The 19,073-nt window shown below is 40.8% G+C and overlaps 1 long non-coding RNA gene across 4 annotated transcripts in view; it reads left to right on the plus strand.

Moving 5' to 3' along the window:
* The first annotated feature begins 1,828 nt into the window (after positions 1–1,828).
* The window catches only part of LOC114667298 (uncharacterized), a 189,223-nt gene continuing 171,978 nt past the window's right edge, over positions 1,829–19,073 (plus strand). Inside the window, exons 1-2 of one of the 4 annotated variants that reach the window (XR_003718723.2) lie at positions 1,829–1,894; positions 13,114–13,271. This is a non-coding gene — a long non-coding RNA (uncharacterized LOC114667298). The other 3 variants (XR_003718722.2, XR_007933762.1, XR_003718724.2) reach the window with 3 other exon arrangements.

Consider the following 19,073-nt stretch of genomic DNA (forward strand, 5'->3'; position numbering starts at 1 on the left):
GGGCAGGGGTGTCGAACTCCGGTCCTGGAGGGCCACAGTTACTGCAGGGTTTCATTCTAACCATCTTCTTAATGAGTAACCACTTTTTGATGCTGATTAACTTCTTTAGCCTTCGTTTTAATTAGCTTGACTCAGCCCCCTTAGTTGTTTTTTTCCTTAATTAGCAGCTGGACAGTAATGAGACACAAAACAAGCCTCCACGACCAGTTCACCTGTACCCATCAAACAAAATGTGAAAATACAGAAAGGTGAAGGTCTCAGTAAGGCTGATCTCTCAGGATACCAAGAAAATAATAGAAGAGCAACAGTTTTGGAAATGTCTGCTGTGACAGAGTGAGAGCAGCAACAAGCCATGGAATTGAATAACTGGTTTAATCAACAGCAACAACCAGCTTCTCATTAAGGAACTGGTTGGAGTGAAATTAGTTGGAGTTTGAGGCCCCAATTTAGCTGGTCATTTGTTGGCTCGTTTCACATCTCATTTCTGTTTAGCTGTCATTTAATGAAGAAAAGAATCAATTCAGAAGACTTAAATCATTAAAAACGGGGCTATTAAAATAGAGGGAAAAGAAGGTAATTAGCAGTGAAAACTGGACACTGATTAGGAAAAGGGTTAGAAAGAAAACCTGCAGCCACTGCGGCCCTCCAGGCCTGGAGTTGACACCCGTGGTGTAGGGCAACTGCCTGCTTTTGTGTCCAGTGCTGACCAGACAGGTCATGGGGCTCCTCCAGCCTAAAACTGAGTTAAGCAGAACCCACATAAGAATGGAAACTATGAAACATATCCCACTTGTTCATATTTTCATTCTTTACAGTATATGTATTTAATAATAAATGTTAGTTAAAATCACTTTGCCAAACTGTAATATTTACTGTTTAGTTTTCAAACATTTTGTCACAGCCTATGAATCACATTCTGGAAGACACCAGCTGAAAAAAAACGAGAAAATGCACACAAAACAAAAAACCAGGAAACTTATTTACAGCCAAAGTACGGAGTCATCTGAAATGCAACAATGGAAACAAAGAGACAATGTATTTTTAAAACCGAGATCCTCTGTGTTGCCTTTTCTTCCTGTGCTTTCTCAAGACGTATGGTCCAGTGGGCAGTGTAATGAAAAACATCACAGTTTCTAAGAGTAAAATCGAAGTCCATGTGCGAGGAAGACATTTTTCCATGTATTCCTGCGGTTTCCTACATCTCAAAGAATTCAACTTTTAGGTCAGTTGGGCACTCTCATTAGACCTGTTAGGATTTGAATGTTGCCTAAAATGGACTGATGTCCAGTTCAGGGTTGAAATCTGCCATGCTGCCCTTTGCTTCAAAGGAGGATTCCAGCTTCTAGAGACACCCTGCATTGGACAAAATTATTTCAGAAAATTGTTTTTCTATCACTTGTTGTTAATATTTTCTCAGTAATGTGCAAGGACCCACCTGTGGCATGGGCAGCTTATGGAGATGGCAACTGCTCTCTGCATTTTATGCAAGTGCCAAATAAAACTTTGGCCGTGCAAAGAAATGAAAGAACAGATGATTGCTCATTTACATAGTACTGTACATGTTTTGGGAGGAAACCCACAAACAAACAGCGAGCAGACCACAAGCTGGGGTCTATCCATTCTGTCATCTGTCTGCAGAATTTTTAAATTTCAGTTACCAAGAAGCATATGGACTTCTGACTTATTGCAGCGTCTTAATACAAGTAAGCTAAACATTTAAAATACAAATCTAACAGTTCAGATTCTGAAAACTAAGTGCAGCTTTGAGGACATTTGATAGGAGACAAAATGTTGTGTAACTTTGTAAAGTTAATATGTCACAGAGTTCTTACCAGTAAAAAAAAAAAATCAATAGTCCAGTCCATCTGACATTTTTTCTGGAACACAGAATAAGGTAGGCAACAAATATTTCTACAATGTTTTTGAAAAGCAATTGACAAACTTGGATTCCTGCTGCTAAAATTACCATAGAGAGCGAGTAGAGAAGACGAACATTAATGGAAGGGATTAAGGCAAAGAAGAGGTTTGTGGGTAAGTCAGATTTGGACTGTGGCCACCGGTATTCAGGAGGGTGTCTCCCAGACTTGTGTTCAAGCCTGTACTGTTCTTTAATTATATTTGGAGGAAAAAAAAAAAAAAAAAAAACAAAACATCAGGATGAAAAGAAAAACAAAGCAGGAAACTGCTTGGTATAATCTGCAGGTGGCACAAAGCCACTAAGATGTGTTGGCATAGTAAATGCCACTCAGAAAACTCTGGAGCTGCTGCTTAACCGAGTCAATTTAAAGAACCAGCAGCTTCAGATTTGCAGATGTGAGTGGCAAAGACGTAAAATAAGGAATACGGTTGAAATAATGTTAAATGCCAGCTGTCCTGGAGCGTTTGAGATAGAAACTTGGAGGCTCGCCTGCAATCAATAAGCAGTGGGAATGAAGACCGGCAAAAGGGAATTGGGAAGAATTACTTAGCATAACAAATGAGGCGTAACGTGTGCAGGCTGAAAACAATTTCTTGGGTATTAAGAAATGAGCAGGTACGGCAGGGCATCTTGCAGATGCCTTTTTGGCACCCCAGAAGCAAAAGGAACAATGCAGCATTGGCTATTGAGTTGTACGCGTTTTAAAACCCTGAAAATCTTCAGCCCCCCACATTTAGTGTTTTGTTTGACAACAATGCTTTGCTTTCTTCGAAAAATAAAATCTGATTATGAATCCATTATGCATTTCTCCCTCTACTTGTTACAGAAAAACCAAACCAGTGGTGATTGGCAGAATTTCACACTTTATAATGGGAAAGAAAAACCGTTGTAAACGACCCATTCAAAATTCATTAAGGTCCTCCCAAACCACAGGTCTTATAATAAATCTGTTAATATTAAGAGAATTCTGTCTCAGTTAAGCTACCTCAGGCCACTCCAAAGCGAACATTTGTGATCAGGTCACATTGCACTGAATAAATACTTCACTGAAGCCTTTGTTAAGGTCTTGTTACACAAAAATATATCAGTAAGAGATACATTGTGCAGCAGCTAAAGTGTTACCAATTAGTTTGTTTCAATTTTACCTTGAGAGCGGTTATATTAAATTTGAATGTTTTTTCTGCATCCTCGTTCTTTAACTCGTTCAAAAGCCACTCCTGATGGAAAATCAAACAGTGAAACATCTGCAATTGTGTGCCCTGAAGCAAGAACACCTCACTGCAGGACGCAGGACAGGCCGGGGCCAGGTGTTAGCAAATAAGGAAAATACGACTAACTGTGTATTTATACATTCAGTTCATTAACAATGGCATCCTTCAGTCATTCAGTATGGTAGTAATGATAGTCTGCTTTTATCACATCCCGCATCGATTATTGTAATTCCCTACTGGCAGGTGCCCCTTGTAATCTTCTATCACAGCTCTAGTTTATTCAAAACTCGGCTGTAAGAGTCCTGACACGGACCAGCAGCAGCGAGCACATCACGCCCACCCTGCTCCACCTTCACTGGCTCCTTGTGTCTTACAGGATTGAATATAAAATCCTACTAATAACCTACAAAGCCTTAAATAACCTGCGCCAAACTACATCAGTGACCTTCTCCATCACTATGTGCCTGTCCGCCCACTAAGGTCCTCTGATTCTGGTAATCTTGTTGTGCCCCACACTAATTTACACTCCATGGGTGACAGGACCTTCAGCTGTATAGCGCCCAGACTCTGGAATGATCTACTGAAATTAATCAGGTGAGCTTTTAAAAAACAACTCAAAACTCATCTGTTCAGGACGTCTTTTAGCTCTACCTGACTTTATTACCCCTCTCTCGGTTTACCTTTATGTCAAGTTGCTCATGTAACCTGTGTGTGTGTGTGTGTGTGTGTGTGCAAGACCATCCATTATGTTGTCTGTTAGGCTTTTCTCTGAATTTACGATCTTAATCTTCTTTATTTATTTATCTGGCTTGTACAATACTATACTGTATACCCTGCCATTCTCTCTTAAACTCTGAAGTGCCTTGAGCATGGGAAAGGTGCTATATAAATAAAATGTATTACTATTATTACTTGTTCATTTAATTTATCACTGTACAAGGTAAGTACAGCTAGAATACAGGGGTAGGTCTCACTCTATGCCCCCAGCCTGGACTCTGCCTGTGCCCCATGCTGCACGACATCTTGCGTGAAGCTCAGTCACAGCAGCTCACTTCTCCCGCTCCTTTAAATTGAAGCGGGCAAGTGATATGGTGTTTATGTCTGTAAACGTAACAAAAATGAAAGCAACTTAACGTATGTAGAAATACATGAGACGGCCGAGTGACACTTCATGCTACAGTAACTAAATATGTACCTGTTACACTTAAAAACCGCCCCACGACTGCATCACCTAAAGATTATAATGGTTCAGTAGTTCTCCGACACTGCAATTAATTGTCAAAAGACCTCAAAAATCTACTTTTGATCATTCTAAGAGGCAGCCAAACATTTATGTTTGACACTTCAGCACAGATTTTAAATCTCAGTTGGGGACTGCTTTGAAAAACTAAAATAAATAAATGGAGTTGAAATTTCTATTTATTTTGTTCTTTATTTTTGCCTTATATAATTTCTTGTATTAGGAATTTGTTAGTTTTCTCACACCCCTTGGGGTCAGAGTGCAGGGTCAGCCATTGTACAGCGCCCCTGGAGCAATTACAGGTTAAGGGCCTTGCTCAAGGGCCCAGCAGAGTAGGATCTCTTTTGGCAGTGATGGGATTCGAACCGGCAACCTTCAGGATACCAGCGCAGATCCTTAGCCTCAGAGCCACCACTCCGCCTAACAGTTTTATTTAATTTAGCCCGAGACCCTCCACATACAACAACCAACATAAGCACATGAATCTTTACATCACTTGAGCAGGAATCTGCAGTCTATGAAAGCAACTTCAGCCACATGACAAGGCACTAAAAAAAACATGTTTTATGTACATTGCTAACATATGAAATTACATTCGGTTATCATTGTTATTTTTGAATATGACTATTACAGAAATAAGTAACAAACACAACAGTGATAAACATTTTAATGAAGTGATCAGAAGGTTTAAAAATACTTCACCAGTCAAACCAGTCCACCAAGTCTCCAAACACACCTGAATGTTACATAAGAGAGCAAAGCCGCAGCTGATCCCACATGTATTTTCTTGTTAATTATATAATACTACTTAATGCTAATAGAAGCATGTATTTCATATACTCTAATACATGGAATTATGTTCCATTGTCATGGTTATTTTTTAAATGAGTCATTGTTACAAAAATATTTCATAAATATGCAGTAACTGACTCTGATGTGGTAAAAATAAAATGCTCCTTCGTTCAAAATGGTTCAGTTCCCTAACACAACTGACTGTTAATCCATGCAGAGATTTTCTAACTTGTTCTTGTTAGGTAGAAAGATCCAAAGTACTTCGTTGTACTACCACTTCTGAATGTTCTGCATTAGTCTTGTGGTGCCCCAATGACATTATGAGAAGCTCTAGTGTGATTGTTCACAATAACGTCTTTATTTAACAGACAAAATCTTTATTTTATATACAGTAGGGCCATCTTACACTGACCACCTTGCAAGTACAGCCATATCTTCTAGAACATTGTTCATTTCAACTGAGAAGATTTTCCCATCGTTTGATTTATCTTTTATCCCTAAATATTATTTTATATACTGTAATTTATTGTGCGACATACTGGCTATCTAACAAGAGGTTTGCTGGGCCAAGGAAGAGTTTTGCAAAAAACCTCACCCTGCCAGTGCTAAGGAAAGGACCTTGCAAGGTGGCAGGGGACCCTACTTTGGATGGTACCTCAAAAGTAACACAGGCTGGGACGCTAGAGCTAGTGAGAGAGGGTGGCACTCGGCTTCCTTCTAGACTATTCTCTCTCACCGCTGGAAGGCAGGCAATTGCTATAGAAGTGCTCAACACTCTACTTTGTCTGGCAACAAACCACAAAACCCTCAGGTCAGCATTTAGGAAAAGCTACTGGTTTGTTTTTTTGTTGTTTTATTTGGTCAGGGTATGATACTACCTAACTGTTTTCCAAATTTAGGCCTAAAGCCAGGGTTGTTTGATTTCCAGTGCCAGTTGTAAGGTACTGTATATAGCTGGATCAGAGGAGGACATTAAACACAAACAACCAACCAAGCGAGTCGATCAGAGAGCAGCACATTTTAACTGAGCAAAGTGATGTGCAGGAAAAGAACGAAAAGTCAGATAAAGAATCTTGAATAGTAAAGTATCCTGGCCTCTGATTGCCGAAAAATGTATGGCAGGCATGTTGGATGTGCAGCCGGCTTTACATTATTTACATCGGATGCTTCCGACACAGAACACAACCAGTGTGATCAACAGGTAACACGGAGCACCTACCGTAACAAACACAAGAGGCACAGCTTACGTTCTTTCACAAGAGTCTTCCAGCATCAAGAACATTTGTTTGAATTAACACATTTTAGCATGTTTGTAATATTTAGACCTAATTCAGAAATTAAAACATAAAAAAGGCACTTAAATAGTCATTACAGGAAAAAAAAAACTGCCATTTAGCTGGTGTCAATTAAATGATTAACCCAAATCGATTATAGTTTCTTTATATCAACTGGCAATATCACGCGAGCACAAACCACAGCCCTGCAATTTTACAGAACTTGACTTGTCTCTTTACCTGGAGCTTCCTGATGATTTGAAGACTGCAGAGTTTAGTAAAACTTCATAAAAGCACTAAATAAAGATTTTTAGTGCACAATCCATTTATTTCCAAATTTGTACAACTGCACCTCTGGAGAACTACTCAGGGGTGACATATGAAGGTAAGTGTGCAGTGCAGTAACTTATACCAAATCTTTAATGGTGCCGGGAACACACAAGCGAACAGGTAGCAACCGTCCCACTCGAGATCCACCCTTCACGGTTTTTTTTTTTTTTATTCTTTATTTCACCTTATACAATTTCTCGTATTAGAAATTTGTTAGTTTTCGCATACCCCTTGGGGTCAGAGTGCAGGGTCAGCTATTGTACAGCACCCCTGGAGCAATTACAGGTTAAGGGCTTTGCTCAAGGACCCAGCAGAGTAGGATCCTTTTTGACAGTAACAGGGATTTGAACCAGCAACCATCTGGATAGCTTAAAAAAAAAAAAAAAAAATAAAAAAATGAAAATGTCGTCTTCGTCGAGCAGGTTCACTGGGCAGACGCGGTCAGGAGGTGAGAGGACAGAAGAGTGAGCAATTGGGCTGGTCGTGAAGCATGAGAGAGCAAAGCCGCAGCTGATCCCACAAAAGTATGCTTAAGAGGTTGTTGGTTTCCCATTGAAATATTCTTTGAGCGACCGCCTCCGCCAACTCGGCTAGGACACCAGTCACAAAATATTTTTTATATATATGGGAACTAAAAAACACCTTTTGCTGTACTCAGACTTCATAAGAAGTTTCCATGTAGGTAAGCGAATACACAACATATTTGGACAAACCCTTCACTTTACATACCTTCCTAATACGTCCTGAGCTTTAGCACACTTGTTTATGTATATTATAGAATTGGCGTATGCGCAATTGAAGGGAATCGCCCAAGGTTACATTTCAAAGGCCAGCCAACAAGGATGAAACTCTGTGTAATTAATTCAATTTGCTCTGTGTCTTAGTTTAGTCAACCTGAAACAATGAAGGCAAACAGATGGAATTTACTTTACTGTACGTGAGTGGAGGGTTAAGAGGTCTTGTTTATTGTCCGAGGATCCATAAACATAATCTAATGCCAGAAGTCTACTCCTACTTCAGAGGCAATTGGAAAAGTTGAGAAACTTTACATGCACTGTGATTACAACTAAACATCCATGAAGACATTATTGTGAGCTTTCTAGGAGGAGGAAGATGAGGGTTGTGATTTAGGTAGGATGTGGAAGAACTTTCAGCCTATTGTTTCTTTGTACAGAATAATTTCATAGACGCATTCACAAATGACTCATCATGTTCTGTTCAAATAAACAGCATGAAAAAGAAGATTATGCAGTGGGATTACGAAAATGGCACAAAGCAAAAATCAAAGTGGAGTGGTGGGAGGGAGAGCCCTGGAATGAAGACAGACGTGAAGTGGGATATTGGTGGCTTTTCATTCGAGTCTTTCATGTATGGGTGGTGCAATTTATTTACAGTAGAAGTGTGAATACAAAGAGACATTAAACACAACTTCTATACAGTATATATATATATATATCAAAGGTAGGCACCTTCAGTAGTGTGAAGATTTTACTAGCATGAAAAATATTTTGCAATCTCCCTAACACACACCTGGCATGACACCTTCTCCTATTTATTTAAATCAACAACATTCATTTTTAAGAATACGTATATGAAAATTTACAGGGCAAGATAGAGAGAGGAAGGGGACTATGGAAGTATAGAAGTATGGCAGTTTACTGAATATACACTGATCAGGAGTGACCTATGAAGAAAGTCTTCATTTTCCTGCTATTTATAATCTGCAATCTTGGATCCTAACTATTATCATTTTTATGGACACTAGTCATTGCCAGAAAGCAGGTAGAATAAGAATGAGAACAAGAGAGAGGAGAATGTGAAAAGCAACTTGCACTTTGCCAGATACCACTGACCAGGTGTGACCAACGCACAGGAAGAATATGAGTGCCAGTCTGTTACCGTCATTGAAATGCATCCTGCCAGTGATTCTGCAGACGTGAGGAAGAGAAAAAAGGGCAACAGGAGCAAGAACTAGAATCTGTGGATATGCATGCAGCTTGTGCTTTGCCAGCTATTTACTGACTAAAGTTCTAGTTACTTCATGACTACACCTTACACTTACTGTATGTATCATACACACATAAGGGGGGAGAAGGAAAAAACACCACACCTTATTCACAAGGTCTTGGCTCTGCTCCACAATCTAAATCTAGAACTGCTTGTACTTCCGGCCATTGAGTTTACACTCAATTCTAATTCACTTGGACCCCAATCTGGGTGGTTCGTCATGTGCTGAGTGAGACAACGCGCTGTAATCAGCATATGCTGCCAACCTAATTCACCAGTACATGGAATGGTAGCTCCATTATGGACAAATAAGCCATTTACTTTCTCAGATCCTTCTATTTTGTTTTTCAAAACTTACACGTCTACTGGTTTACACAGTAGATCAGTTTTCAGGTACACGAGAGCCCCACTTCTAAATTTAACAGTATTTTTTGTCATATACTGTGTTAAGGGCGGCACAGTGGTAGCGCTGCTGCCTCACAGTAAGGAGACCTGAGGTTCGCTTCCCGGGTCCTCTCTGTGTGGAGTTGGCATGTTCTCCCCGTGTCTGCGTGGGTTTCCTCCCAAAGTCCAAAGACATGCAGGTTAGGTGTATTGGCGATTCTAAATTGTCCCTAGTGTGTGTGTATGTGTGCCCTGCGGTGGGCTGGCACCCTGCCCGGGGTTTGTTTCCTGCCTTGCGCCCTGTGTGGGCTGGGATTGGCTCCAGCAGACCCCCCCGTGACCCTGTAGTTAGGATATAGCGGGTTGGATAATGGATGGATGGATACTGGTCAAAAGTCACAGTCAGAGGTGACTGTGTGCAGATGGTGCAGACCTATAAATATCTGGGAGTGCACCTGGATGATAAATTAGACTGGACTGCCAATACTGATGTGCTGTGCAAGAAAGGACAGAGCCGGTTATACTACCTTAGAAGGCTGGCGTCCTTTAACATCTGCAATAAGATGCTGCAGATGTTCTATCAGACAGTTGTGGCGAGTGCCCTCTTCTACGCAGTGGTGTGCTGGGGAGGCAGCATTAAGAGGAAAGACGCCTCACGCCTGGACAAACTGGTGAGGAAGGCAGGCTCTATTGTTGGCATGGAGCTGGACAGTCTGACATCTGTGGCAGAGCGAAGGGCGCTCAGCAGGCTCCTATCAATAATGGAGAATCCACTGCATCCACTGAACAGGATCATCTCCAGACAGAGGAGCAGCTTCAGCGACAGACTGCTGTCACCATCCTGCTCCACTGACAGACTGAGGAGATCGTTCCTCCACCACAATATGCGACTCTTTAATTCCACCCGGGGGGGGTAACCGTTAACATTTAACATTATACATAGTTATTGTCTGTTTTTCACCTGTATTATTATCAATCTTTAATTTAATATTATTTATTGTATCAGTATGCTGCTGCTGAAAAATGTGAATTTCCCATTGGGATTAATAAAGTATCTATCTATCTCTACTGTGTGAGTGCATGGTCTAATGTATTTAAGATAATGAAGTGTTACAATAGCCAAACCACAAACTATAGATAAAGTGATATAGTTTGTCAAATAATGAGTTAACATTATCTATTGCTATTATTCATCCATCCAGCCACTGCTTTGGAGCAGAGTTTTGTCATAAGAAGTCAGCTTGAATCTACGCTTAGGACTTGTTAGAGACAAGTGGGATGCCAGTCCAGTGCAAATCACAAAATCGGTCAGTTTAGACTCGTTATCAAGCTAGCACAGACATCTACTGGGAGGAGAGAAAAAACACACAGGAATGGAGAGAGCATGTAAACTTCACAAATCAGTTAATAATGGCTAACACGGTACAACACCGTACTACGGTGGAAAACTAAACTCCAATTCCAAGAGCTGCCATTCCAATGCAATAGTAAGAGTAGCAAACAGGAATGAAAACGCATTCTGAAAAATAGTTGAAATAAAGTTGTCAGCTATGGTTTTTGGGGTGGAGACTTCAATCTTTATGTAACTGTGTTAAGAAATCTCTTCTCTTTTTTATATTAAGCTGCAGGGTTTCTACTGTGTGTATACTAAATAAAACATTCTGCTGTTTTAAGGCACTGGACTATAAAGCATAAATCAGCCAATTTATGTGATTTCACCAACCTGCTGCGTGTCCCTAAATAGTCATTTAACTGCTGGTGCTCACAAAGCAGAAACAAATACAAATCTTGGATGAAGTTTGCCACTAAATAAACATATCTTAAAAGCTTTTTAGACACCAGAGCCATGGTACCATAGTTATCAGTTTAAAATGAGACAATCTGAGAATGTTTGCTTTACTAGAACTTCTGTTTAATGTGACCACTGTTTCACATTTAATCAGACACTTACCCTACCCAGAGTGCCTCAATGGACAAATATCTGTTTACAACTTAAAGGCATTTACCCTGAAAGCCTTTATATAAACTGATCAGCCACACCATTAAAACCATTGCCAGGTGAAGTAAATAGCACTGATTATGTCATTATAATGGCACCTGTCAAGGGCTGGGGTTTATCAGGAGCAAGCGAACACTCACTTCTTGAAGGTGACATGTTGGAAGCAGGAAAAAAATGAGGAAATGTAAAGATCAGAATGACTTTGATACAGGCCAAAATGTGATGGGTAGACAACTCGGTCACAGCATTCCCAAAGCAGGAGGTCTTGTGGGGTGTTCCCAGGATGTAATGGTTAGTACCTACCAAAAGTGGTAAAAGGAAGAACGTAAAGATTGTTCTAGACCAGGGCTCCCCAAATCCGATCCTGGAGGGCCCCAGTGGCTACAGGTTTTCATTCTAACCCTTTTGTTAATTAGTGACCAGTATTTGCTGCTAATTAACTTCTTTTGAATGCATTTTAATTGACTTGTTTTCTAAGATTTGTTCCACTGAATTTCTTTATCGTTCCTCTGAATTGCTTCATTTTCTTCCTTAAATGGCACCCAAACAGAAATGAAATGTGAAGTGAGGGAGCCAACAGAAGACCAGCTAAGTCGGGGCCTCAAACGCCAACCAATTTCAGTCCAAGCAGTTTTTTTAATTAGGCACTGATTCTAATTGTTAATTAAACTCGTTCTTTAATTCCATGGCTTGTGGCTGCTCTCGTTGTGCAATGGCAGACATTTCCACAATGGTTGATTTTCTCTTTTTAAAATGTTTTGTGGACCTGAGCAGATCAGCATTCCTGAGACCTTAGCCTTCCTTTATTTTCAGATATTGTATGATCGACAACGCTGGTCCTGTTTTGGCTCATTTTGTATCTCATTATTGTTTGGCTGCTAATTGAGGAAAAACAAATGAGGGGCGGAGTCTTCAAGAGCAAGCCAATTAAAATTAATTAGGAGCAAAAACAGGTCACTAATTATGGGTTAGAATGAAAACCTGCAGCCACTGGGGCCCTCCAGGACCGGAGTTGGGGACCCCTGTTCTAGACCAGGGGTAGGCAATGTCGGTCCTGGAGTGCCACAGTATGTGCAGGTTTTTGTTCCAACCCAGTTCCTTAACGAGAACTCAATTATTGCTGATGAAGCACATATTGCTTAAGTGACATTTTAATGCTTCATTTTAGTGGTCTCGCTTGTTAAGGTTCTCCAACCTTAATTGCTTATTTCAATCTTAAACTGCTGCATTGTGTTTTAATTGCTCCTTATTAGCAATAAGATGTAAAAGACAAAGCAGCCAGCAGTTCTCCAGCTAGCTTTTTTCCAATTACATCTGTGTGTGTTCATCATGCACGGTTTGATTTAATAAAACACTTAATAGAAAAATGTGACAGACTGAAAATGATCTGTTTTAGGCTTCAAATCATTTGGATGATATCCTTGGAAAGGAAAAAAATCTACGATATAAAAGCCTTACATTGCACAGACTAACAAGCCATAAAATTAAATAAGGTCTGAGATTGGCAATGATTGGTTTCTAATTAAGCAATTGGGTTGAATGAAAACCTGTAGCCACTGCGGCTCACCAGGACCGACATTGCCTACCCCTGTTTTACATCTTATTGCTAATAAGGAGCAATTAAAACACTGAATGCAGCAGTTTAAGATTGAAATAAGCAATTAAGGTTGGAGAACCTTAACAAGCGAGACCACTAAAATGAAGCATTAAAATGTCACTTAAGCAATATGTGCTTCATCAGCAATAATTGAGTTCTTGTTAAGGAACTGGGTTGGAACAAAAACCTGCACATACTGTGGCACTCCAGGACCGACGTTGCCTACCCCTGTTCTAGACTATGCACACCCCTTCATTGCTAGATGGCAGCAGGATGATGCACCCTACCGCACTGCAAAAATGGAGTGGTTTGAGGAACATGACAAAGTTCAAAATGTTGACTCGCCATCCAAATTCCCCAGGTCTCAATACGATCAAACATCTGCGGGATGTGCTGAAAAAACAAGTCCAATCTATGGAGGGCCCACCCTGGAACTCTTAAAAGGACCTGCTGCTAACGTCTTGGTGCCAGAGACCACAGGACACCTTCAGAACTCTTGAGGACTCGATGCCTCAACAGGTAAGAGCTGTTTTGACGGCAAGAGTTGGGGGGGCCTACCCAATATTACAGCAGTGCCTTTAATGCTATGGCTGATTGGTGTGTAATTATTTTTTATTATTTTTTTTTTAATATTATATATATATATAAATATAAAATCCCTATGTGCGTCCAGGTGTCTGTGTGTGGGTGTCTTCTGGTGAAGTGCGCATGCGCGGGGCACGGTGCGATGCGCGATATTACTGTCAGAGAAAGTTAGAGGCGTTTTACGGAAATACAAACCAGTATTACTGCGAGAGGAAATTAAAGGTACACAATACAGTGACGCATATTACAGCCACATACAAGCCAGTATTACTGTCAGAGGAGATTAAAGGCATATTACCGGCAGAGAAAATTAAAGGTATATTATGGACGTACGGACGTATATTACAGACGTACAAACCAGCGGACGTACAAGACGGTATCCTTCAATAAGGGCGCGCCTCAAAAGGACGACCTCAATTGGGCGCAGCGAATAAAGGCGCACGTAAATAAAGATCTGCACCTGTTGCTCTTCACATATTCCAGAGCCATTTGAACTAAATTATCTACGCGCCCTTATTGAATAGAGCCGTACAAGACAGTATTACTGTCACAGAAAAGACACACAATACATGGCGGCAGCCCACGAAGGACGGTCAGCTCAGCAAGTAAACATCAACAAAAGAAAGAATGAAAGAAAGAAAAATACGACCAACAAAAAGAATGAGGTCAAAGTCCCTTGCCATTTAATATAGACTGTTCCTACTAATGTTTATGCACTACTGTTCTAGCACCCGTTATTGTAACGGGCTAAATGACTAGTATATATATTTTATATATATACACATACATACACACACTGTATAAGGAAGAGAAGGTCTGTGATACGGTTTGCATATTTGCAGCTGGATATCCACAAAGGGAGAAAATGAATGACATATCATAAAATAGTTTTTTATTCCTGAGCTTTCAGCCCCTACCAGGGGCCTTCATCAGAAGATAATGCTTACACTTACAAGAATCAAAGGCAATATATAGCAAAAGTTACGGGGGGGGCGGCGCTATCAACAGACATTTGGGCATAAACCCAGCATATGCAAACTTAAGAAGAACATGTTCATAATAAATAAAATTTTTACAACCAATAACCCCCCCCCCTCCCATTTGCCTTTTGTGTACACCTCTCCCAATGTTTAACTAACTTTTATTGGGGATCTGTTTGGTGGCTGTTGGACAAATTTAAACAAAAAAAAAATACAGAAGCTGAAGTGAGCGCTCTCAAAGTAAATTGGAAACCGTAAACTAATCCATAATTGAAGCCACACGCAATGTTCCTCTGCTTTAAGATAGAAGAGTTTGAAAAGTCGGTTCTTTCCAATTTTATAATTTTAAAAACTTGTACAGCATGTGCTTTACTATATATCTCAATGAAAATGAAACTTTCCTCACACATTTCCAGGAAGACGAATTGTGCCATATTTAAACAGCCGAATTGTTTCATATGGACATACACTAAAAAGCACTAATCACCATATTGTGACTCTGCATTTTGTTTTTTAAAACCCATCACGCTTTTTAGCTTGCATAAACACATTTGACACTGTGTGCATCACATTATTTTTTGTAATACTATGCAAATTTTAGAAGATGCATTTTCCAGATTACATACTAAAGCCAGTTAGCATTTTATTTTTTTGCAAAATACTTATCAAGATAAATACTCATGTATATAAATAAGCAGGAACACACAAGTTAAGTTTGTACATGACATGCAGTATCTGGTCTGCAAATATTTGCCAAGAATCTAAAATACTTTCACTACCTTCCGCCTGTTGGTTTTTATGAGCTACGCTAGTTTTGTGAACAGCAACAAAATTTAAACAGCATTTGTCTGCCTCGCAGTTAGGAGACCTGGGTTCACTTCCCAGGTCCTCCATGTGTGGAGTTTGCATGCATGCATGTTAGTTAGTTAGTTAGTTAGATAAAGTAGGAAAGGCACTATATGATAGATAGATACTTTATTAATCCCAGGGGGAAATTCACATACTCCAGCAGCAAAAAATATTAAACTAAAGAGTAATATAAATATGCAGGTAAAAAACAGACAATAACTTGAATAATGTTCAACGTTTACCCCCTCTGGTGGAATTGAGGAGTCGCATAGTTTGGGGGAGGAATGATCTTCTCAGTCTGTCAGTGGAGCAGGACAGTGACAGCAGTCTGTCGCTGAAACTGCTCCTCTGTCTGGAGATGACACTGTTTAATGGATGTAGTGGATTCTCCATAATTGATAGGAGCCTGCTGAGTGCCCATTGCTCTGCTACGGATGTCAAACCGTCCAGCTCTATGCCAACAATATAGCCTGCCTTCCTCACCAGTTTGTCCAGGCGTGAGGCATCCTTCTTCTTAATGCTGCCTCCCCAGCACACCACTGCGTAGAAGAGGGTGCTCGCCACAACTGTCTGATAGAACATCTGCAGCATCTTATTGCAGATGTTGAAGGATGCCAGTCTTCTAAGGAAGTACAGGCGGCTCTATCCTTTCTTGCACAGAGAATCAGTATTGGCAGTCCAGTCCAATTTATCGTCCAGCTGCACTCCCAGGTATTTATAGGTCTGCACTCTCTGCACACAGTCACCTCTGATGATCACGGGGTCCATGAGGGGCCTGGGTCTCCTAAAATCCACCACCAGTTCCTTGGTTTTGCTGGTGTTCAGTTGTAGGTGGTTTAAGTCGCACCATTTAACAAAGTCCTTGATGAGGTTTCTATACTCCTCCTCCTGCCCACTCCTGATGCAGCCCACGATAGCAGTGTTGTCAGCAAACTTTTGCACGTGGCAGGACTCCGAGTTATATTGGAAGTCCGATGTATATAGGCTGAACAGGACCGGAGAAAGTACAGTCCGCTGTGGCGCTCCTGTGCTGCTGACCACAATGTCAGACCTGCAGTTCCCGAGACGCACATACTGAGGTCTGTTTGTAAGATAGTCCACGATCCATGCCACTAGGTATGAATCTACTCCCATCTTGTCCCTGAGGAGCAGAGGTTGGATGGTGTTGAAGGCTCTAGAGAAGTCTAGAAACATAATTCTTACAGCGCCATTGCCTCTGTCCAAGTGGGAGAGGGATCGGTGTAACATATAGATGATGGCATCTTCCGCTCCCACCTTCTCCTGGTATGCGAACTGCAGAGGGTCGAGGGCATGTTGGACCTGTGGCCTCAGGTGGTGAAGCAGCAGCCGCTCCATGGTCTTCATCACATGTGATGTTAGAGCGACAGGCCGGAAGTCATTCAGCTCACCAGGACGTGATACCTTTGGGACTGGGGTGATGCAAGATGTTTTCCAAAGCCTCCCTGTGTCTGCTCCGGTTTCCTCCCACAGTCCAAAGACATGCAGGTTAGGTGCATTGGAGATCCTAAATTGTCCCTAGTGTGTGCCCCCCGTGGTGGGCTGGCGCCCTGCTCAAGGTTCATTTCCTGCCTTGCGCCCTATGCTGGCAGGTTGGAAAATGGATGGATGGATGGATGGATGTTTACCTCGTGTGACAGAATGGTGCTCCCTGTCCCTAAAAAAAGCTATCCTATTACTCGGGTAAACATGAACCACTAGACCATGGCACATTTCACTGTCATTAAATTAGCTCAAAATCAAAAAATGCAACCCTTCAATTTTATTCTTTGAGTGCTTTCTGCTGAAAAGCCAATCTGTTGCTCTACAAAGAAATTTCAAATTAAACATTCAATAAGTCATTTTGCAAGAAAGCAGGGATAGACAGCATTAAAAGCTAATGCAAGGTCTACAATTAGTAACATATTATGGATCAAGTGCTTTTATAAGAGCTGAAGCCAAGTAAGAGCATCCTCTGTCCAACCAATCCCACCAATCATAAACTGCAGTGGATCCAGTAAACCCTTTGTTTTCTGTCAGTTGTCTTTAGGTTTTTACTCAAAATGATTATTAATGACATAAGGCCCTCTAATCTGAAGTCATTTAAAATGCCTGGATGTTCACTTTTTGCTAGTGAGTTCTTTTTGACTTTATTGGAACATTCTTTATTTTTCTTCACAACTTACACCCTTTCCCCCCTCAAAAAAGTTCCTGCATTCCTCAAACTGTCCAACTCCTTGATAAAGTCAATGAACACATTAGCCAAGTTTATATTTTATGTATTTATATGCAACACACACACACACACACACAGGGTCACCCAGCTTTGTCTAGGAAATTTCCTAAAACGACAGACCTTAAATTATAGTTCTGTTAATCCGATATATCAGAAGTATCATGTAAATAACAGAATACTTTCCTGCATAGGATTTTTTTTTTTTTTAAACCAGGGGTTAATATTAGCCCTGAATATACTATACTGTATACAATTGCCCATCAGAAAAATATTTGTGTCATACATTAATTATTCATTGTCCTCGTGACTGACCTTGGCTTTTTGGTAGCTTTAATCAGATTTAAATGTAAAGCTATGATCTGTAATCTTGTACCGTTACAATGTTTTGGAGGATTCAGATCAAAAGCAGTATACACTGAATTGTGGTTTACTTTATCATATACAGTATTGATGTTTACAGGTTGCACATTTACATGATTCATGAAATGAACCAAAAGTATTCAAAAATTGTATAGAAAAGAACAGGTGAAAAGAAGTAATATGATGAGCTACATACAATGTCCACCTCCTCTATGTTCTGTCCTTTGGGGACACCTTCACTGCGCTTTGCAAGCATTTAAACTGACCAAGGCATGCTGCCGATCCTGGCTCGTGTGGTACCTAGGCTATGAAGTGTTTCTGCTTTGCAAACCAGAGATTAGTGGCTCATAACAGACTCGCCTGCAAGGGGACACAACAGTTCTCTGCAATATTGCATTTATTTCACCACCAAGGCTCCCCCATCCTCCACCCAATTCTTTAAAGTACACGTATTTAAGCGCACTTGACAACTGTCCACTCCATTGAATTTATAAGTGTTTCATACTATATTGACAGGATAAGAAGCAGCTGGCAGAATAGGGAGTACTGCATGTACCCAAGAAAGCACCTTCCTTAACTCTTTGAGGACTGATTATTTTTTCCAAAAAACTCAGTTTTCTGAAAAGCACACAAAGCGATGGTTTCACACATAAATCAACCTAAAATGTCTGTTGCTACATGCTGTGACTGCTGTTGGTGCATGTTTGGCATCTCTGTGGCTGCGCAGGGGCACCTCGATGGCCAGAAGGAATGCACGGTGGGCCGGCTGCCTTGGCTGTCTTCGCACAGCAGGTGGGCAGCGGTGGTAGTCGCAATGTGACACAATATGATTTGTACCTCTTACCATCATAAGTGGTGGTCCTCCCAGGCGAATGCTGCCATAGGAGCATCAGCTACCGAAACGTGTTCAGCACCACAAGATCAGCTGATGCTGGTACTTCACTTTCGTTTTCAATCTACATCTCCTGATCACTTGCATCAAATTCCAAGTCCGACAAGTCATAGTCCGATTCAGTGATAATATGTAAAACATCCATGGGTTTTTTTTAATTTACGTATCCGCTTTAGTCTCTCGCCCGATGTCGATGCCATTTTAGAAATGGTTTGCTCTTCGCTACTCACGCAGGGAATTGTGGTCAAATCAACAAAGCTACTTAACTTTCCTTCTAGCAAAGAGAGTTGAACTTAAATGGAAGGGCGGGTTTTGTCACAGTTTACAGCCGATTACCGTCCTCTACCCCCTGAATTTCGACAAAAGTCGACATCAGCCCTGAAAGAGTTAATATGTCTTAGAGCTTCACCAAAAGTTCATCA

This window comes from Erpetoichthys calabaricus, chromosome 17 (genome assembly GCF_900747795.2).
Source record: "Erpetoichthys calabaricus chromosome 17, fErpCal1.3, whole genome shotgun sequence".
Lineage (NCBI taxonomy): Eukaryota > Metazoa > Chordata > Cladistia > Polypteriformes > Polypteridae > Erpetoichthys > Erpetoichthys calabaricus.